The following is a 22738-nucleotide window of genomic DNA, read 5'->3' on the forward strand; positions in this document are numbered from 1 at the left end:
TGCAAATATTTACAAGACTTGAAGTTCCTTTTATTTGGATCCCCTAAGGCAAGTACTTTCTGTACGGGGCAGAAAGTATGAAAAATCACCTGCCTCATAAGGAGCATAAAATGTGCATGACATTCTCCTACTTAAAACAAAACACCTGCAAAATGCATTCTATTGCCTTTCTCCCTAGTTGCCACCACTTCTTCTTGATTAAAGGTGGCAGCGGGAAATGGACTGAAATGGTAACAGCAGTTGTAGCCCTGGTCCTAAATGATTGGAGTCAAACCAATGATTTGTCTAGATCAGTCTTCTGGTCTCCAGCAATAGTAGTTAGGAGACTGCTTTGGGCAGTTAACTCAAACCTGGCCATTCTTATGAGTTTATTCCCCCATATTTCAAATCATTGATTAGAGATTTTAGAGGACAGATACCTTTTCACTCACTCTAGTATCTATTTTGGACCTTTTGTCCACAAATTTTTCTATCTGTTTGATCCTATTGATTCTTTCTGCTTCCACAGTCTTCTGTCACAAATTCCAGGAGAACAGTATCTCACACATCTACTGTGTAAGAAAGTGCTTACTTTTATCTGTTGTATCTCCTGCTGCTTGCAATGAGTACCTCCTAATAATGAGTTTTGTAGGATTTGTGTGTAATACTTCTTATATGCGCTTCCCTCCACCTTCATAATTTTGTAGACTTCAGCTTTACATTTCCCCTCCTTCCCCCTCTCCAACTTTCTCCTCATCAAATTTAAGAAACCAGGCTTGTTAGGAATGTGTTGCATCCCTGTAGTCATTTTGGCAGTCCTCTGTACCTTTTCTAGCAGGATTGGATTAGCTGATGTTTTGGAGACTAGAACGAGGCCTGATGCTCAAAGATGTCAGTGAATGAGGGTTTTACATGTAGCAAAATGATATCCAAATTTTTATCTGAGCATCATTCCTCATGATAGGCAACATTTTGTTGGCTTTTTTGGCTGCTCTTGCTGCTCTTCAGCCAGCGGTTTCAAAAGACAGTCACTGCTGACTCCAGGATCTCCAAGGTGTAATTGCCATTTCCAGTTCGGCATTACATAAGCATAATTTATATTATTTTTCCTTTATTTCTGCTGAAGCACATCTGCTGTCTTCTAGCACACTTGCTCAGTTTTGTGAAGACCTTTTGGAGTTCCTTGTCATAAGCATGGCCTTTGATCTACCTGAAGGAGTTTGGGATATCCTGGGACCTGGGGGATTTTGCAGCACAGTCTTTCCTCAGGTTCGAGATTAATTGTTAGGTTAGAAAGGGCATATAGATATAAAATACAAAAACAGATCACAGATATCTATGTTAAAAATACTAGAACTATTAACTGGCACACCAGCTATTCAAATCAAATCTGGATAGCTAAGCATCTGAGGAAAAGGTAAAGCAATACAGGCTTAAACCACGTAAAATAAAGACTGAAGATCAACTTGTGTGAGTTTGTGTGCCCTGTGTTCAGGGCACTTGAAGCATTTCTTGCTAAGGTACTGCTTCCGGATACAGAGAAAGGTTTGTCTATACTTATCAGTGGGAACATGTTGAGTGTGTAAACCTTGTCCTGTGATCAAGGAAATTTGTCTCATCTTGTGGTCATCTTGTCTTGTACACTGAATTCTGAGATTTCACCAAAAGGTTGTGGTGCTATGGGTTTGAATCAAGTGAGTGGTGAACAGGGCCAAACAAAGGTGACTATATGTATCTTGAGTGTTAGGTACTGCTTACTTAAACTATGCGTGGGTTGTTTTTGTATGAGCTAGGTGGAGCACGGTCATGTAGTAAAGCACAGTTAAATTATCTCAGTTTTATTTGATACTTCAACTGATCCTTGAGTTAATTTTTAGTCCATCCCAATTGCAAAATAAAATATGTTGTTTAAAACATAATGTAAATACTCATCATTTGCGTACAATAAAATGAATGGAAAGTGGATATTCCATTTGGTCATATTTAAATCAAAAATTCATTTTGACTTGGATTCTTTGGCCTGAATTGAGAATACAGTATCCAGATTTTTTGGAGATTTTGTTAGTGGGCTTAAAATACTCTACTTGGAAGCCTCCTATATGTTTACTGTAATTGTAATTTATGTAATTGTAATTTATGAACAGGTCATAAAAAGCCTCCTAATATTTTTTGGCTACCAAGGGTACATATTATTTAAGAAAGCAACAGTTTCCAGTTCACTGCTTATGACTTGACTAATAATAACTGAAATTGTTTTAATATATTGAACTTAGTAGTATGTTCTTTCTTGAAAGCCTCCTCTGTGTTTGTGGGTTTTATTATGCTTCTCTTGAGACACCCTAATTCAGAGTAAGAGGAAGAAATAGATACACCTGAAGACAAACACTAGCAGACATTCTTGCTGAAAAGTAAGTTTATTGGAATACTGGTGCATAATTGTTGCTGTAATTGGTACATATTGGTGTATGTGGCATTTTTGCAGCTCGGGTGTCAAAGAGGAGAGTAACTTGGGCAATTGCAGCTAGTCCAGAGGAGGAGAGCGAGGACGGGCGCGAGAGGTGGACGCTGCGGTCGTGGCCCCTGAGGACGCTGCATACTCGTGATGCAGTAGGACGACGGGCACCGTCGAGCGCTTCGTTGAAAGTGGAAACGGGCAGATGTCCGGGGGGAGTTTTTATGCATTCCCCTTTGCGCTGTCCCCCCCGAAAGACCACCGATATCCTCTCTGTCTGTGTTACCAGACCAAGTGCTCGGTACCATGTGCTCAATACCAAACGTGGAACCACAGCTGAAAAACACAGTCTGGTCAGGTCTTGGTTTTCAGCTCTTTAACTAGTTACTATACACATGAAGAACAGTAAGAAACGTGGAAATAGACCATATGAATTTTCATTATCACAAAATGTCAACCTTTTCTAAATACAAACCCTTACTCAAACCCTGTTTAAGTAAATAAAGCATAGTTAAAGGCTCTATCTATAAAAATAGTGATCCTTCTTTTTCATTGTGTAGATTACATTCTTACTTAGTACATTTAATATAGAATTAGTGTTTTCTGGTGATCTTTCCGCTACAAAATTGCTGTATATTATATTTTAGAAAACTTCTTAGCAAATTTTCCCAGGTATTTTCTAAGAGTTCATTTTGATGCAAAGGGAATATCCACATGTTTTATGTGTGTGTGGATAACATGTCTGAGCATGTGTCTGAAACCTGTAAAAAAACAAAAAAAAAACCCAAACAACCCCCCCCACACACCTTTAAAACGCAAGCCCTCCTTTCCTCAGAGTCTTTGATCTCTGTCCTTTGACATGTTGCTGTAGATAGGATTGACCTTTATGGATGGACTGTGGATGGGCAACGCGGTGTGGAAGGGATGGCTGCGGGCTGCTTGCAAGAATTTGCCTTCGTTGTGAAAGTTTTATCCTTTGGCACTTGCATACAAATGGGTGATGCATTATATCACTCTAAACCTTTTTTTTCCAACTTTAAAAAGAGCTGAGTATGCTTATTGCGCTTTTTAAGATTGGGTGTTTGAGGTCAGTGGGCAAAAATGCCTACGTATGTACAGATAGCATTACTGATGATAATAGTAGGTACTTAGGGACATCTTAACTTTCTTGAAACTTTGTTTCATTTCAGAAATGAATAGGTGATTAATAAAGTGTTTTGGAAAACTAGTGCCGTGAACGCAAAGCCTATTGATGGGAAACACAGGTTTTAAAAATGTGTGTTTGATCTTTGCTATAGGAATGAAAAGAGTTTGTTTTATTATGGTGCTTACCAGGAAAAGAAAATTATTTTGAATTTTAGTTCAAATCAGCCCCCAAACAATCATAAAAGAGAAAGACTGCCGTCTCCTTTAAACATTTCTGTGCTGTAGAGATGAACTGTCTTTTCAGGGTGTAGAGTGCTAACACGTATTTGTGTGCTCCTGTTCCTCTATTGTAGGTTATATACCTGACACTTTGCATTCACACCTCTTTCAGTGACGCACATCTAGTATTTATGTAAATTCTGTCTGCGGCCAATGTCACCATTTCTGCTAATTCCATATGGTGCATTGCTAAGCAACGTGTGTATGAGAGACGGTGTTGTTTTCATTTTATCGCCCTTCCCTGTTCCCCTCCAGCCCCTTCTCCTCCCCCCACCCGCCCTGCAAAGTGACACGTGTTTGGAAGATGAGTATTGGTTTTTCAGGCCAAATGGTATTTTTAGTATATACAATATAAAAGATGGAAGATGCAGGAGGTAGTTTGGATGATTTCTTCAGTTTCATCACTTAAATACTGATGGCATTCCGAGGAATTCTTGGGGGAGGTTATGCCTTTTGTTTTTGTTTGTTTGCAAACATGATTTATGTTTTAATTTTTTATTTTGCAAGCAATGATTAATTACTATGTTTTTGTGTCTCTTGGGCCACATTACACCTTGGAAAATAGATCTGAAATACGATTTTTCTGATATATGCACACATACAAACACGAGGATTTGCTATAATTGGAGTGAAGTTTATGAAAAGTGTCACTTGTTTATTCACAAGATTAAGCCAAATTCTGGTGTAAATTTACTTGGGATGGGAAAAGGATAAGGGACCAAAAGGACATCGCCTCTCTCAGCGAGTACACGGTGTTTGCTACGTGACGTGGGAGATGTTTTGCTGCTGTGAAGCCTTCTTTTCCTGTTGTCATTGTGGTTATATCCTCCCAGAAGTCTATGTTGACTCTTTTGCTTTTGAATCATAATGTAACAAATGCATTTTATTCACTGGGGATGTGTGTGTTAATTAGATAACATGTTTAAGTCCCCATAACTATAATTAGAAAATTAGAGTCCATGTCTCTTAATGAAATTAAACAAAGGAATTACTGTAGCAATACAATAACTTGTCTGTGGACTTCCTTAAGCTGATATACTTGGAAAAAATGTTCAAAGTAATTTTTCTGACCAATCTACATGAGTTAAATGAAAGTATAGAAATGGCAGGTCTATTATTTTGGAGTATGGGTAACTACGTTAATGGACACAGCAGACTTTGGAAACAGCCTTTGCAGTCAACCAAATCTGTGTGGAAAATGGAAGTAAAAAGTGTATTCTTTTTGCCTGACCTATCAGTAATGCCAAAACTCAGGAAGAAGGAATATATGTATATTCAGAGTCATTTTACCCATTTTATATTTTATTCTTTAAAAACTAGACCTTGTTTTTCAACATTAGTTTCAGTTCTTGTACAATGCAGATTGTCTTTACTCTCTGTCAAAAGATTTTCCAAGAAGTCTCGCTGTTGGTTGTGTGCGCTGTGGTGGCTTCCCCTAGCCTGCTTACATTTTTGCAAAGTCGCTTGTTGTTCTGTTGTGTAGACATTTCTTTAGCTTTCCTGTTTTTCCAACTGGTTGTCCAAGCGGAAGATGTGATTTGAGAAAGTCAGGATAGGAACCATTGCTTCTTGTCCTGCTAGATTTGAACTTGGAGCTGTTGAGTACGCAGTTTACTGGTAGGTTTCCTTGCAAAGTTATTGCATTTATTGCAGTTATTGCATTGTTACTCAAAATCTGAACTGCTTTATCAGCTGCTTTAGGACTTTATTATGAAAATTAAAGATGTTTTGCAGACCACAAATTTTGTACATTTTTAATATAATTATTTGCAAATAACATATAGCCTAAAGTAATCTGTAATAAAGCCTATTTTCTTTTCTTTTCTTTTGCTTATATTGGTAGCCTGGTGGTAGCCTCAATCATATATTGTCTTTTTTTTCTTTTCCTTCACTTTTAAGGAAAAAAAGAATGTCTTTTCCACAATGTTTGATTACACAAAGGTGAACTCCATTATTCTTCTCGCTTGATATTCATCAATTTGCATATTAATGTTTTCAGTGGAAACTAAATATGCTAATTTCACAGCTTCCTAGCAGATTCCTTAATCATGAAGATATTTGTATGTTTAAAAGAAAGATGTAAACTGCAGCATTGGTTCACACAATTATACTACAGGTCATCCTGAAAATAAAATATATGGAAAATAGATTTCCTTAGGAACGTGTTAGTGATTGTCCATCAGAATCACTAAAACTCAAACTGCTCTGTTTTGTTGTATAATCAGCTATTCAATGTAATCAATTGGAAGTAATATTTTATCATCCATTCCTGGTATTTTTAATGCTCTCATGAACGATTTGTATGTCAATAGATTTAGAATGGGTATTAGTACTTTTCATTACATTATATCAATCAAAGTAACTACAGCTGAGCCTCTATTCTTGTATCAATGTATTATACTACTTCATCTCAAATAAAGTGTTTGCATACTTAGAAGGTATATATACACACACATCTCTATACATGTATTTGTATATATATGCATATATAGTATATATATATATGTATAGCAACAATGGAGTCTAAAAGATCTTAAGTGTTACCGGAATATAAATAATCAATAATTAGCTTTTTAATGCACTGTTTTTATTTTTCTAGGAGTTCTTGGGAGGGAAGGATTGTGATTGATTCTGTAATAGTTATTTTGGCGGCTGAGAAAAATACCTAAAGGGTTACACACTGGAGCTGGGGCAACCAGAATTCCTCTTTGGAGCAGGTGGAGCGTGTGCGGAACAGCCACCCAGCCTGCCCGCGTCGGCTTGCACATGCACGGGCCAAAGCAGTACAGTTCGGGCATTACGTCGGGAGTTGTCAGACAGGGATTCAGTTTTCAGCTTTATTTAAAAAGAAACCTCCAAATCTTGTAATGGGATGTTAAGCACAACGTGAGTTTTCCCTGTTCTTTCTCTCAGATGGAATAATTTTATTTAATAATACTATTTCTTAAGCATGGTGAGGATAAACTGTAATCTCTTTGCAGAGCTAATGGACAATTCAGTATCTAGAACACCGCAGAAGCAGGTTAAATCAGAAATAACGATGGATAATAGGATTATTGCTGACTTTTAGGGTACATTCATCCTCCAGTCTCTGAAGAAACTGCCTATGAAGCAGGAACTTACTCCAATTCAATGCTGTTTATGTGACTGGCACAGTTCTTTGTAGAGCTGCCTTGGCTGAGCCTACCTGAACTCCTGCTATCCTCCCCAAGCGTTTAGCGAAAACGAAGGCTTGCCACGCAGTGAGATTTTGGGGAAATGGTGTGTTACGAGGCAAGGTTACCAAGACACCAAAAGGTAGCATTTTTTCTTTGTGTTTCTGTAAAGAGTGTACAAATACGTGCATATATACACACACACGTGCATATGCAACACACATGCATGCGCGCGCACACACACACAGGTATATATAAATAAATAAATAAATACATGTGTACATGTATATTTTGTTTTCTTACCTTGTGATCAAGTGGTTTTTTGAAAGTCAGCATAAGACTCTTTTTTTTTTTTTTTTCCTGTTCTGATGTCTGGCTCAGTTGCATGATATCCAAAGGGAATCTAATGAGCTGCGCTGAATGTTAATGAAAGTTTATCCAGAAATTAAAAGATTTGTGTTTGGGCCCCTCTGTCCTTTTAGCTCTGGTCTACGTAAGCAGTCAAGCAAACTTTCCATGAGCAAGCCAGTCAGCGAGTCTTTCCATCTTTTTGAATCCTTTTTTTAAAAATGTGTTTGTACATATATAACAAATAGCTAACCTCTTTACCTTCGTTTATGATTAGATGGAAGAAGGATCTCAAAGTTTTCTTCTGTTCTAACATGGAGCTGGTGTGATGAAAGCTGAGAACCACGGTTTTAGAATCAACGTACAAATTAGGGAAAAATAAACAGGAGATCCGAAGACTTTCAAAACTGTAGCTGCTCTTCTGAGGCTAGCTTAATTTTTCTTAGTGTGAAGTTAATTCCTTTTATGCCTGCAGAGATCATATGGTAAGGTCAAGTTGCAATAAATTAATGCACATATAAATGATAGTACAATTAACAGCTTTTCTCTCGCAGCGTGTAAGCAGGTCCGCCGGAAGCTCGCAGTGGGCCTGGGAGTTGTGTCCTAGTCACTGCTGTGCCTACGTTCTCACAGCCCGTGTAATGCATTACTCTTAGGATTTCCTTGCAGTGTTTTAAGGGTCTAAAACGATTAGGGACTCTCTTAAATATTTTGAGACATTTTTCGGCGCCCACTGGATCACGAAGCACTTTAGTCTGTGCTCGCCAGCAGAACATAATCTACAGCATGTGCTGGATGTTATTTCCACCATGCTATCATTGTATTGACACTTGATTAATCTACTTCTTCACTTTATTTTCTCAAACTGTATAGTATATGCTGAATAATTATGTGTGGAAATTCATGCAATTAAGAGCTTACTCATTGCATTTCATAGTCAGATTTTACAGTTGTCATCCAAAATGTCCTCATTCGAATGAGATATATATCCCGTGAGGCTATCCTGGTGAGCAAAACTTAAATAAAGTCGTGTCTCGTCAATATGAACTGTATGAAGATATTTTTCTGTCCAGCCATATTTCAGTGTTATCCAATTCTTCATATTAATTTCAGTAACATTGTTATATAAAAATGAATAAAACATTAAATGATACATTTTTCTAAAAAGAACCCTTAAAATATATCTGCTGTGTGTTATGATGATGATGAAAAGTGTTTGAAGCTAGACTCTAGGCTAATACCGGGAAATTAATATTTCGGTATTCCTCAAATAGTACTAACTGAAATGTCACACAGGGGCATTACTGATGCAGACTGATATTTTACAATCTCTTGGAGCTAAATTAATATTTAAAAACGGTATTTCACAAATAGTTTCTTAATGAGAATAATTTAAAATTTCAGTGATTTAATTTGATGAGGCAAATGCCCTTTTCCAGGCCAGATTTCAAGTAATACTAAGAAAAATCAACTCTTTTTTAAAAAAAAGCGTTCAGCAGAAATAAGTACAAATTGTGATATATTATATATTGTTTAAAGCCGCTTCTATGAACAGATCTAAGATTGATTTTATTCCCTAATCATATGTTTAGAGGACGGGCTATTTAGTAGATTTTTAGCTTTCCAGATGCTTAAACAATGCACTTTAAGTGCAGTATCCATAGATTATCCCTAGAATGCTGTAGATTAGCTATTTTAAGATTTGAATTGTGAATAAAAGCTGGAGAAAAAGCAACAGCAGTTGCAAATCTGTGTTGTCTCAATTAGCTCTTTTTAAATGTATTTGCAAGTGATGGAGACAAAGTAGTAACTGTCTGCATGAAACACAGTTACTTCATTAATATTTTTATATATATGTGTGTGTGAGCGAGTGTCTATAAATAACAGCTTTATGTGAATCTTGTGAACAAAGAGTATCTGAAGCAGAAGCCCTTTTTGTTTGTTTATTTTGCTGGGAGAGAGGGCAATACACACTGTTAGCACCAAGGACTGATTAGCAAATTTTGGACAATAATGAACATAGTTAAGTCTTTAGCGGAACTGCTTTCTGGTTTTGCTTAGATACTCAAAATTTCACAATTTTGGCACATAGGTTGTTTTACTGCCAGTTGGAAGAGTGTTTTTAATTTGCTTTAATTTAGTAATTGCAACTCTTAGGTTTTTTTATTGAATTGTTTGTACCATGTAATTGTTGATCTTTATTTTAGAGATAAAATGTGTTTAATTTCAATTGTCTTAACATGCTCTTCTTGTGTTACAAACAGTGCTTACGAGATCTATATCTTGCTGCATTACTTGATTTAGCTAACTTAAAGCAAACCAAATTCTAACTGGTATGCTTTTCTTTTTCTAATGAATAGACTGGGGAAGTGCTGAAGTTCATTAAATGGCTTTTCTAAGGAAAGATACTTGCCTCCAACCAAATGAGCAAGCTGTACAGATGCTTTAATGAGAGATCACGAATGAATTCTGCTAGGTTCTAACCATGAGCTAAAGCTAACCAAATGCAACTTTTTGTGGCTTGCATGGGCGTAACTCGCGGTCCGAAGTGATGCTGATCTTCCTTGCATCGCAGGGGCTATCCGTCCTGCAGTTGAGGGTGTTGCAAAATATTTTTAAAAATCAAGCACGAGAGGGTGGTCGGCAATGGTTTAATGTTCCCACAGGAATCCCAGCAGGATTCCTGGCGGTACAATCTCATGAGTCCGCTGAGACCCTTGACTAAGGCTGCCCTGGAGCAGCTTCCCTGGAAATGGGAGGTGGCTTTTGCTATTCAGGAGGAATATTGGCTTTCAAAAATCTTTCGGAGGACCATTTTTCAGGTGATACTTTTATCATAATAAGAAAACTCTGGAAAATTGTGCCAAACTTGCCAGGGCATGAACATGAACAGGCTGCCTCTTCTCGGCTTCAAGATAGGGAAGTCTACGCTAGGGGATGGGCGACTTCTGTTTGCTGTAAAAAGGTTTTTTTTTCCCCATCAATAGATTTCTCGTGTATTGACAATTTCCTGCCTACTACACTTTTTTAAAAAATTTATCCTACGCCAGTGATAAAGAGAATATGAAAAATTGCTTCAGATTTTCACTTGATTCGAGGTGTATCATTGATCATATGATTTCAAAATCATATTAATCCTTTGTTAGCATTATTGACAAGATTTGTGTATGCTTTGTGAAATTTTTGGTTTCTGATGGCTACATTTTTTTTGTGAGTATGACTTTGTTACTACTATTAACATTTTTGCCTATATTGGTTTCTCAGAGGATTGTCACCTGAGTATCTGGTGCACTGCAAAATAGTTTAAAAAAAAAAAAAAAATCCCCGAATAAAAAATGATGAATGAGAAAATTTTTCCCACTGCTTCCAGCTTAGATTATATGTCATCAGTGTCCTGAAAATTAAGGTTCCCTATTCATTGAGCAGTCCAGCATTTTTGTGGCTGCACATATTGGAAGTGATGATATAGTATATAAGTATATAGTATATTAGTATACCTGCAAGCCAACTATCTTAATAGTTTATGGCAGTTAAAAGGCTTCTGATGGCTAAAACTGCACACCCAGCAGTTTTATGAGTTAAATGCACAGAGGAATTGGAGGCAATGAAGTGTCAGTGGACCACTGATACCTGCCCAAAGAATATTTCAAAATGAATTGATTGTGCTATTTTTTCCCCTGTCTCTCATGTTTCTCTCATATGGAAACACTTTTTGCTCTCTATTGTTTGCTTAGAATAACACTGCAACCACTGCCTGTGAATTTACCACCGTTCCCGTTGCAGATAACTCACTTAAAATGCACATGGATTGATTAAACTGCTGAAGTGCCTTGAGCGCTGACTTCCAACTGTGCATGTTCTGATTGCTGCTTGCAGTGTATGCCGGGAAGTTAGCTCATGGAAAACTGCAAGAAATTTGGTATTGCACCACTCAATATTAATCTCGTAACAAAAGTGGCAGCAGAAATTTGCCTAGTGTTTTGGGGTTTGAATGGGCTTTTGGAGTAAAAGAAACTGGAATTACTGCATAGTTAATGGTGAAAATGTTCAAATTTCATATACTCCATATAAAAAATTAATAACTGTATAACTAGTACAACTAGCTGTCGAAGTAATCTACTGAATCCCATTGCCATGGCTATTTCTTTTCTCCTAGGTTTTGCCAGTCAGGGTGATTTTTTTTAATAAGCTAACACATTGCTGTATCACTTTCTTGACTAGCATGATCTCATTTGCACTCTTGTTTACTGAAGGTTTATCAACATTAAAGAGATTTCTAAAGGAAAAATATTAACTATTTTTAAAATCCTAATGTAGACTATCCTATTTTCCTTTTAAAGTGCAAGCTATGTGGCTTACATACAAGTTGGACAGATGTCTATCAGGAAGCAATACCAGATCACCCTATTAAAATGAAAGAGATAATAAGACTTTGCAAATAAACGCACTATGTTAGCTGTTGAAGTTACTAAATTTGCTCTGCTGCTGCTGGAGTTCTTCATCTTGAGTGTAGTGAATACTTTCTACCAGAAAATTCTGTATTATTTGTACAAATACTTCATCCAGAAGACTGGATCCCTTTCTGCGGTGACCTGGGAAAAGCGGCTGCGAGGATAGAGCGTGAGCTGGGTGCTTGTAGGCTAAAGAAGCCTCGTTCCTTGAATATCAAAAGGATTAGGTTCACTGAGTTGATTTTCAGCACTGTTCACGGTTACTGATTACAAGTATCACCATTTTGTATAAATATGGCTGATGATACTAAATCGGTGGGAGTTGTTCATTTATTTTAAAATAGGCTTTAGTTTGTATTTGTGGATGTGGATTTGCTTTCAGTTCAGAATTTTCTGGCTTCTTGTTTTTTTATAGCACGTTCATATTTCAGATTTTGCACTGTAAAATGAGGGATTCTATGCAAACTGAATAGGAATTTTTCTGTAAGCAAATCTAGCTATTGGCTAGAGTCATCATTTTGAAATGTGAAAGATTTCTCACCAAAGCTGGGTTCAATTTGCCATTTAAATAAGATTTGCAATGCTATTTCTGCATGAATAGTAAATTTACAGTCTACAATTTGGTGACTATTTCATGACCGTTTTCAGTTATATATGTTATTTAGTATTGAAGTTAATTAAAAGTAGTATTATGCTCAGTTCAAGAACTATTTTGTCAACCCTTTGCTAGCAAATGCCTGGCAGTACAGTTAAGCTTTCTATATCTTCGTGAACTCTTAATGAAATAAGATTGCAAATGAAGTAATGAAAACAAATTCCTAAAACCTGTTCCATCATATTCAAAGTTGCTTTAAATTTTTGTATCAAAATGAGTTTGAGGCTACCGGGGCTTCAGTAAAATTGCTTGCATTTCTGGATTAGTAGGTGAACCTATTAAGATCAGCATTTGCTATCATTCCTAATAAGCCTGAAAACTGCAGAACGTCTTTCAGAAAGACGGCTCGGATTTCACTAGAGCTTTGCTATCATACCTTTCAACTTTCGAGCCTGCCAGCGTGTGTGATAGAAGCCATCAAAATGTGTGAAAAATGACCCAAAAGCAGAACTGTTATTTGCAGTTATCAATACAAACTGTTATTGTGCCATAATTGACAGATGGTTTTTCACTCTAATATCTGTTTTTAAGGATATTTTTACACTGATTTAGATTTTTTTTTTTAAGAGAAACCAGAAAGCCAGGAATTATACTGTGCTCAACAAAGAGGGTTTATATTCTAGACTAACCATGGGAATTTACTAGTAGACTGAAATTCCTGATTTGAGTTGGGGAGTGCTGGGGTAAAACACAGTGTCTCATGCTCTAGGAAATGGTGCTGATGAGTAGCTGTTGGCTGTGTTAGTGTGAAACCTTTTTTACCTCCATAAAGGCCTGAAATCTTTTTTCCTGCTGCTGAAAGGGAAAGAAATACTTGAAAATTTGTCGAGATGGATAGAATATAAAGTACTTTCTGTCTAATTTCATTGGTGAGCTTATTTAGCTAAAGCTTCTCCTTAAAGTAACTTCATCCTGGTCTTCCCACCTGCCCAGTCATTCCCTTGGAGTGATGATAACTGTAACTCTGAACACTGATATTAAAATTAATGTGTTTTTAGAAAGCTCTCGTTTTTATACAGGTCGTGTTTGGCTTTCCATAGGTGTAAAACTTCAAGACGAGTGTCAGGACCAAATCTAGATTTCTGCCTGAGTTCTACCTGGTTTTCTCAGAACATTAAAGCGTGTGACTTAATTAGACTTTTCATAGTTGAAAATCAGCACCTTGCAGTTCCTGGGAGTTCCTAGTTCCCGGAGAACACTGTTTCTATACACATTATTGATGTTGAGGTTTTCCTTGTCCTGATTACAACAGGCTTCTCCTGCGAGTAGAGTTTAAGTGGCAGCCTAACCCTAGGCAGAGCTTCCTTGGCGGCTCCATCTGCCCTCGTCCTGGCTCTGCCTTCTCGCGGGGAGCGGGAGGGGGCCGATCCCCCGAGACCCGGAGGGAGGTAAAACGATAGCGAGCAGGTCGGGGAGGGCAACGGACCGACAGAAATCTGAGAAGAGGCCTGGAAGCAGGGAGGAAGGAAGCTGTGTAAGGTGAGAATAAGATGGCACAACGTTTTAAGGTAGCGTACAGATACGCTCGATACAAGTAAACGGAGAGCTGTGATAATAAATGTCTTTATTTTTGTCTGGGAGATGAGCCGTATTAGGCGGTGGAGGAAGCAGAAGTGTGTGTTGGGGGGGAAGAGGCATGAAGGCAGACTGTTTGGGAATACTGACTTCTTCCCCTTTCTTCTCTATTCCACGTAATCACAAATCTCTTTTTACCTAATCTGGCCTTCCTGGTTTAAAGTTGGTCTGTCTGTATGTGTATATATAGATCCCTCTTGATGCACAGCTCTGTGCCAGTGCAACCATTTCTGGACTTTCTGGAAAGAAAGTATAGGACACTTATTTCTGAATACACTCATCCATCTGCCCACATCCCAGATCTGCAGATCTGCTTATTCATAGTGAATTCCAGGGAATTTCCCCAGCTGGAGGAAGAGGGTATCAGGGAGAACTGTGTGAAACGTTGTAGCACCCACCTTCAAGCTCCAGTTGGAAGCTGTTGCATGCAACTCTACCTGAAATTAATTAATTAAATAGATATCTGTCACCAGAGAGACTTGGTGTTTTTTTCCTATATACGCACATCTATATATTTCTTCTCTCTCTATTTCTGTTGCCTTTAAACTACTACAGAATTAATACTTGGAGCTGTCACAGTAGGTTGCATTTTCCCCTGTCTGTTATTATAAATATTTCTGTGATAATCTTAACTATAGTCTGAAATGAGCTAAAATTTGTCCAGTCTCAAGAGTAATCTCAAAGTTTCATCTGTGGACTACCACTGGGATCTAAATGAAAGGCGAAAGAACCTCAGAATAAGCTTGCTTAGGATCCTAGCATCGCTTCCCGGAATTTCTCCCTTGCCTTTCTTTAGTTTCCCACCCCCACATCCTTATATACCTGGCAAGGAACTACTGGAACCTTTATACAGAGAATAAAAAAAGTATACAAGCAAAACCCAAATATGTTACCACTTTATATAAACTTAAGAGTTTTAATATGATGAGCAGCAACATCTAACCTTCGATCCGAATGTTTAGCTACTGAGAACTTCAGCGTCAAGTACTAACGTGGGCGTTCTTACCATTTTCTGTAGTGGAGTTATTCCATATAATTTATTTATTTTATTAAAGGCGCTGTATTTAATCTGACAGCATTTGCAATCTGCCAAAGTGTAAAACTGTCACAAGATACATTTATAGCAGAGTCGGCGTAGCTGTACAGGAGGTGAAAATAAGTCAATATAAACCTATGTCAGTGAAGATGAGATTTTGTGTACAAAATCTGGCAAAACAGTTTATCAAATTCAGAGCAGTCCTTGATGCCAGTTGAGAAATGGGAAATTTTATGAGGAAACAAATGACAAAATTTTGAACCCGTTTATCATGGGGTGAAGCGCAGGCAGTATGCTGGCCACTCACGAGTTCCAGACTTGCAGGCGACTGATGCTAATCGTTGCCCAGAGCAAGCTGACAGTGCCCTTCTCCTTCCCACGCGTTTCCCTTTCTGTGGCGGACCCTGCCTTTCTTCAAAGCTTTAATTTTATTCAAATGCTGGTATCGCAGGGTAATTGTTGAGAGACTAGAAGAAAAATAAAATGAAGCAAAAAATCCCAAACAAGTTGAAAGTAACGTGAAGTGTAAAGATGACAGCTAGATTTCTTTCTTTTGGGGGTATATTTACTTGTTTGGGGATTTTGGGGGATACTTTCGTTAAGATGAAGCTGTAAAGTAACAGGTTTTGGATTTTTATCAAACAGAATAATGAGTGAGTTATTTAAATAATTCACAATACGTTTTTTCAAAATAATTAAGGTGATAAGCTTTTTGCGTTTTATATTTAAGGGTCGGTCGTGAAATAAATGTTTTGGGAAAGAAAAGCAAGACCATCTGAAGGAAATGCAATGTTGTTCTCCTTTTTGCAACAGAAGAAGTTAAAGTAAGGGTGACTTCACTATATTATTGGGGCCTAAGTAGTCCATGTAGGAATAGATGAAATGATAGAGTCCAAATGTTCTTTAGAAATTGCAATAGTAGTTTAGTTTTTCCAAACCACTATTATAAAAAAGAAAGGTCTGTGAAAGACGATAAAGACGATAGCCATAAGACTAAAATTTTAATTGCATCAAATAAGCCTTTTCGAGTAAATTTTCAGAGCAGTGCAGGATTTCAACTTTGAGTCTAGCTTCATTGGAATCATGAGGTTGGAAAATATGTAATTTGATGTACAATCGTGGATGGTGTCAGTACTGTTAAAGCTCAAGTAATCGTAGAAAGTGCACAGCATGTAACGTCTTACTGGAATATAGCACCTTCTTTTGCAATGATGTAGTTAGTAAATTTATAACTAGCATTACAAACTCTTTCTCTGTTTTTCCATATGTTCATGAAAGTATGAATGAGATCAAATTCCAGCTTTCTGAATTACATTTCCTGATCTGTGAAGTTACACAGTGTCATCTCTGAACAATTTTGGGACCTAACTACAATAAATAATATAAAAGGCACTATAAGGAAAAAGAGCACATGTTTTCCTGGAGTAGTTTAGTGAGCAACCCTTTTTTTACAATGAGATGCTGTATATTTAGCAATGATAAACAGTAGAACCTTTAAATGCTGCTTTGCAGTAGCTTATGACTAGTAAATGCAATAAAAGTTAAACAACATGATATAAATATTTTAGAATAAATTAAACTGTTTCTGTGAATCTGCCAATGAAACCCCAGTTATTGGAATATCCAAAATCCACTTGTATAACCAGTTAAAAACATGTAGTTTAAAGTTTTGCTATACTTACCAATCTGGTCTCGTTCATAGGTTTTGTGTAAACTAGTAAAGAATATACTTATTTATGCATTTTTTATGAAATTGAGGCTTATATGGGCAGACTCCTGTGGGCAGGAGACTTGGAGATTTAATACGGAGGATTTCCTATGAACAACTAACATGTTAAAACTCATGCAAACTTAAATCATACATAGCAGGATTTTTCACAAATTAGTTTTAAAATGTTATTAACACAGGCTAAGACTGTGTTTTTACCTTAGTACAGGGAATGCATCAGTGTTACCATAGAGGGGGTTGGACTAGGTGATCTCCAGAGGTCCCTTCCAACCTTACTGATTCTGTGGTTCTGTGTTAGAGAGCACCTTTTATATATGGTGACATTAATCTAACTACATATCAATTTTTTTTATACTTAAGTAAAGTGGAAGCATTTATTTGCAGGCTTGCGTACGCTGAGGACTTAAGTGTGGTTATGCATTAATATGATTTATTGTAGTAACTACAGAATTGAATTTATATTCTTTTACCAGTATTTAAACATTTATAAATGTTCAAGGACATTGCTTTTCTGCAGCTTGGGCTGTCATCATAAAAGTCTTTTTGTTGGTCTGTAAACCCATTTTGACCCATCTGACTTACTGAGCTGCATTAACAGTTGCTGGAGCACTGAGTTGCGAGAAGGTGAGTGCTCATGACAAATGTGTTGAAAAATAGTCCTCAGTTACATGCAGTATTGCCCCACAAAGACCCAACATGATTTTTGCCCTGTTTTTCTCCAAAAATACAATACCTCTCCCAAATCAAGAATCTTTTTGGTTAAAATATACAAGTTACTTTAGCAATAGTGGATCCAAGGTTTTTATTTTTTGCTCCCTATCACTTAGGCTGAATTGAGAAGTTAACATACTGGCTCTTGTAAGACCACTCTACTGCACGATGAAGACAAAGTATATACCAGTTGCAAGCAGGAAATTCTTCCTTTTTACTTAAAATTTCAGTCTATTAGAAAACTGAGAATGCCAAATAATCCTTTGCTCTGTGTTCTCAAATGTTAGTTTCTGCATCAGGGACACGTCCAATATGTGACTCAGCGGCTGGTGAGAGGTACACACGCGTAGATACTTTTGACACGTTAATTTGGGGTGTCCATAGCTGCTTTGACTGATTCCTGAAGTACTTAGATACTTTTTTTCAAAATTTTCTGATACTTTTTTTCCTAACAAAAGTTAGGATGCCCAACTCAAATGGGATCCAATCCCACTGCTGGATGGGATTATTGTTCCAAGTTTGGCATCATTTGAAAAAGAGATTCAAAAAATATGCTTCTAGGTCTCTGTGTAGGAACAAGTGAAGTGCAGCTCACATAACCCACTCAAACAAATTGCATCGAGCAAGTGGGAACTGATGCAAAGTGAATAGTTTAAAGCTGTGAGTATTGACACTTTAAATATGTTTTTTTGGCAGAAACTGAGAATAAAGAAGGCATTTTGCATAGTCTGTATTCAGTTTTTTTTTTAATTAGTTAGCTAAGGAAATGTCATCTGAGTACATTAAAAACATGACATTAAAACTTTTTCAAGCCAACTGAACAAAAAGCTACAAGTGCAAATGCTTGCTCTACAGTGAGTGGGACCGAGGTCTAAGAAGTGGAGAAAAAAGGACAGAGAAAACAGAAGAGTGGGGTTTGAGGCTGGAATGACAATATACTGGTATTCGTGTTTCTGTTACTTTGCTCACTCTTGGTGACCTTACATCCTGGCTCAGACTGATCGCCCTTGAGCTAAATTTCTTGCCATTGGATCAAGCGGAGTGTGGGGGCTACTTTCCATTTTGGGAATCAGTGCTGAACACAACACGCAGTGAAGAATTAAGCGGTATACATGGGCGATGGCCTCCTGTTTGGGATATAGCCCCTCCTCTTTGGAGTCCTTTGAGATCTCTCCCTGCTTGCTTACATTAGTTGCAATGTACAGGATCTTACCCTTCCTGGGCAATTGTTCGTAATCTGTAGTTTACCAGAAACATATTGCTCATGGCTTAAGACCAGAGAAAGCTACTTCCATTGCAAGCCAAATCAGAGGCAGAATATTATATTGCCAACTATTTGCTGTTTGCCCAATATTATTGGCTGTGGTTCTGCAGAGGTGGAACAGCCATGCTCTGGAGCTTAGTTCTTCTTCTCTATGCTTGTGTTTGGGAAGATGCTACCCATCTCTTCCTGGAGTATTCATATTATCTCTGTGATATTCACAGTAGAGGAAGGTATCATGAAGATAACTAAAATTCAAACCTCTGGAATCTAAGAATAAAACATTATGGTATCTGTCACACTGGGAGATACTCTCCCTGGATTATAGTGTAGAAATTGCTTGGCAGAACAATTAGTTGGTCAAGGAGCATAGTAGTAGAAATCCTGGTGAGCCCCAGCTGGGAGGAAGATATGTAACATAATTCAATACATGATATAAGCTGTGTATATCAATGCTGTTCTGGTAAATGGTGTTGCTGTGGACTGTATGATGTTAAATTAGGAAGGGCAGTTCTGCCTAAAGCAAAGGTTAAGAAGGTTAGGGAAGGCTAAGACTAATAAGGAAAATGTTGGGGAAAGTGGAGGTAGTGCCTTGACACTGCAGGGCTATAGTGGATGTAGAATATGCAAGAGGAGATGCAGGTTTCATTGTACATTCCTAAAATTATTGTGAATGTTGTGCAATAAAATAATTAGGATATTAAAATGTGGGGCATGTCCCTGAGTTCTCTATTTGGTAACATTACAAATATAACTTCCAGATGTTGCACTGTGTGGCCATAAATCCAAATCTATTGCGGTAACTTATCTTGGATGAGGGAGTAACACTTGGGAATTGAATTACCTAGCATCACAGTCACTTTTTAAATGCAAACTTTGTGACAATTTCAACTAACAAAATCATCAGTTAGTTGCTGAAATTACTGTGATATTGCTGTTAAAAGATATTGAAATCACTGTCATTTTTTGGGCTATGTATAGCTAGCTTTGCTAAAATAGGAATGTGAAGATTTGCAAAAGGAATAGTGTCAGAAAACTCAAACTTTGGAAAACCAGGAGATAAAGAGTTAACTTATATGCCCACACAAGATAGGGTCAAACTGTTAGTTTACCCACAGATAGCTTTATTTAGAGGATTGAAATAAACGTGCTCTATATTGTAATGAGAATTTATGTAAATTTGTTCCAGACTCACTAATTAAGTACCACTTCAATTAATGATTGTTTTATGCTAAAAGCATATTTATGTGTTTTTTCTTTTTGTTGTTGCAGGGGAGTCCAACATGAATATTTATTAAGACTTTTTCAAGTTACTTAACATTTTCCACAGTGCTCCTTCATTAAATGTATTTTAGCAATTTGTTTTTCTCTTATTAATTCTAGAACAGGAATGCAAGATAAGATTATATTTATTTATGATGCTAAGGTCAACTGAGTAAACACTTTAAAGCATGGGCCTCTGAAAAACAGGTTTTCTGCTTTTTATTTTTTTTAAGATTTATACATTACATGTGTAATTTGTTGGAGAAGGCAATTTTTTCTTTTCCTGTCAGAAATGTGTGAAATCAGAGCATAAAAACATCTCTGCTTTTTGATATATGGGTACACTGTACATGTAATCTATTTACACTTTTGAGATAGCAAAAAAATGCAATGTTTTTCATTAAGAGGGACATTTAATGAAATCTGATTTGGTCATGGAGATTATGAATGTATTCTGTCTTTGCACGAAAATATTCAAAGAGATTGCCGCTGATTTTAACATAGCATATGTCTAAGGAGTGAGGTGACTGATGTTAAATCATCACTGTTAATGTATGGCCAGCATTAAATTTAGTAAACAGCCTGAAAATTTATGCAGGCTCTATATTCAGCAGTGTAAAATGCATATCAAGATAACATAAAATTTTCAAGACTGCTATTGAGAAAAATTGTATTTTAAACCCTGTCCTTCCATATAGATTAAAGAGCTTTCTGACATTTTCACTGACATGATTTAGTTAGAGAGAATACTAGATTAAAACCTGTATGGAAAGGATACAATGGGAAGGAGGAATTAGCCAATATAATACATAATTTGTGTTGAGCTATTCTCTTAAAAACAAAAAGAAAACATTTTATCATTTGGATAAAGCTTTTATTTGTCAGACTATTGAGATCAGAAAAATAAATAGTCTTTTTTCCCTTTCCCTTTCCCTTTCCCGTTACGAGTACCTGTATTTACATTGTGGTATAGCCATGTATTCAGCTTAAAAAGCTTGTGTTTTGGAAGTCCGTGTTTTCTGTTACTGGCTAATATTAATATAACCAGCATTTCTCCCCCCCCCCCCAAGCTGTTTCATACTCTTGTGAGACTTAAATCCTTTTTGCATTTGAGGTGTGTGGTCTATGGAGAACTACGTTCCCCTGCTACCTAAAACACTACCAGAAATGTCATAATGGAGCAGCGAGCTAGTGTGCAATGTATTATTATGCAAATATGTCATTGTCTTGTCTTAAAAAATGCATGTTAAAAACAGGCTAGATTTTTATTTTTACATTTTCTCAGAATGTGGTTTTACTGCATCTGTTTTGGAATGTGGAACTGATCGTAGTTCAGGCCCTTGAACAGGACGTTGCACTAGATGAGCTCCAAAACTCACTTCCAGCCTGAAGGGTCTGGTATTGGTGCATTCCATGTTTCCTGCTATCGTGCCCTGCACCGATCATTCACACTGTGTGTTGTAAGTAATTCCCTTAGGAAACCAAGTGGAGGATGGAGTTCAGCCAGTGGAGTGTTACTTCTAGATGCAGGAACTACTCCAGCCTTGCAAAGGCATCCCGGCAAGCATCCCAACTTAATGTCCCCTTGTCGTCTCAGTAGTGCCATGCTATTAAAAGGTGCATCTAATAAGTGCCAAGCAGCACTCGTTCCTGTGTGTATAGAAGAGATGTGGTGTCGGGCCAGAGGCTGGCTGACTTGTTCGGTTTGCCTCCGAGGATACGTCTGATCCGGAGACGCAGTGCTGCCTGTGCGAAGGCTGGCCTCTGTCTCCCAGGACTGGTTGTTGTAGGGACTTCAGCAAGATTTTTGACAGAGTCTAGCGCAGTTCTGTCTCTAAGCTCAGGATGCTGGTGTTAGAGCATCTTTCATGCATTTGTCCTCATGGTGATTTTTTTTTTTTTTTTTTTTGCAAGTTACCTAAAGTTCTAGTTCTCCTGAAACTCCTTGCTGATATTTACTGGCTGCTGCTGTTTAAATTGTTAGATATTGTTGCAGGGGACTCTTTTCTGCAATGCCTTACATTGATTATGTTCCTTGCTGTTTGCTTGTTGCTGTGGTAACTTGGTCCTTAGGAGGAGACAGGAGTAGTAAGGACTTTGCATAACAATGCCTTCAAGGTTGGTTATTTTTCCCTAGTGTTGCCAAATATGTACCAATACCAATGCAGGATGTCTGTTAAACTGCATCACTGATGTCCTAGAGATCATGTTAGTTTAAAGGAGTAAAAGGGAAATTTGACTGCATAAAAATTCACACTCAGCATTTAGTTTTGATTTTCTTTGACTTGTATTCAACACTACTTTGCCTTTTGCTTGTTTAAAGACTGAAGTTTCCATGGGGAGGAATTTCTGGCAACAAGTGATTAGGTATTGTGTTAGGGAAGGTTTAGCAGGCAAGTGTACCTCTAAATCAGAAAGTAATCAAAGATAAGTGATATTACTGGGATCTGCTCTAGCTTGGGGTCTTTAAAAAACAGAGTAAACTGAAATTCAAAAAAAGAAACATGCAAAAAAAAAAGATTTATACACTATCATCTTTCTCCTGTGGATGTGAAAAAATTCTATTTGGTTCAATGCATCAGTATTGATAAATACTTATATTTGCATTCATTGTATTGTAAAAGAAAGATCCATGATTGGCTAGTGCTATTGTGACCCCATTTCTAAGTATTTGGCCTAACTATTTTGTAAGAACATG

The 22738-nt window shown here is 37.2% G+C and overlaps 1 protein-coding gene across 3 annotated transcripts in view; it reads left to right on the forward strand.

The window, feature by feature from the left end:
- PRKD1 (protein kinase D1) overlaps positions 1-22738 on the forward strand; it is a 141655-nt gene that overhangs the window by 33122 nt on the left and 85795 nt on the right. The window contains exon 1 of one of the 3 annotated variants that reach the window (XM_062576008.1): positions 6651-6742. The exons of the other annotated variants lie outside the window; for them this stretch is intronic. The gene's annotated coding sequence lies outside the window, so the exon portion shown is untranslated. Of the gene's footprint in view, positions 1-6650; positions 6743-22738 lie in introns of those variants that run through there. 3 annotated transcript variants of the gene reach the window in all.

Source organism: Rhea pennata, chromosome 5 (genome assembly GCF_028389875.1).
Source record: "Rhea pennata isolate bPtePen1 chromosome 5, bPtePen1.pri, whole genome shotgun sequence".
Taxonomy (NCBI): Eukaryota; Metazoa; Chordata; class Aves; order Rheiformes; family Rheidae; genus Rhea; species Rhea pennata.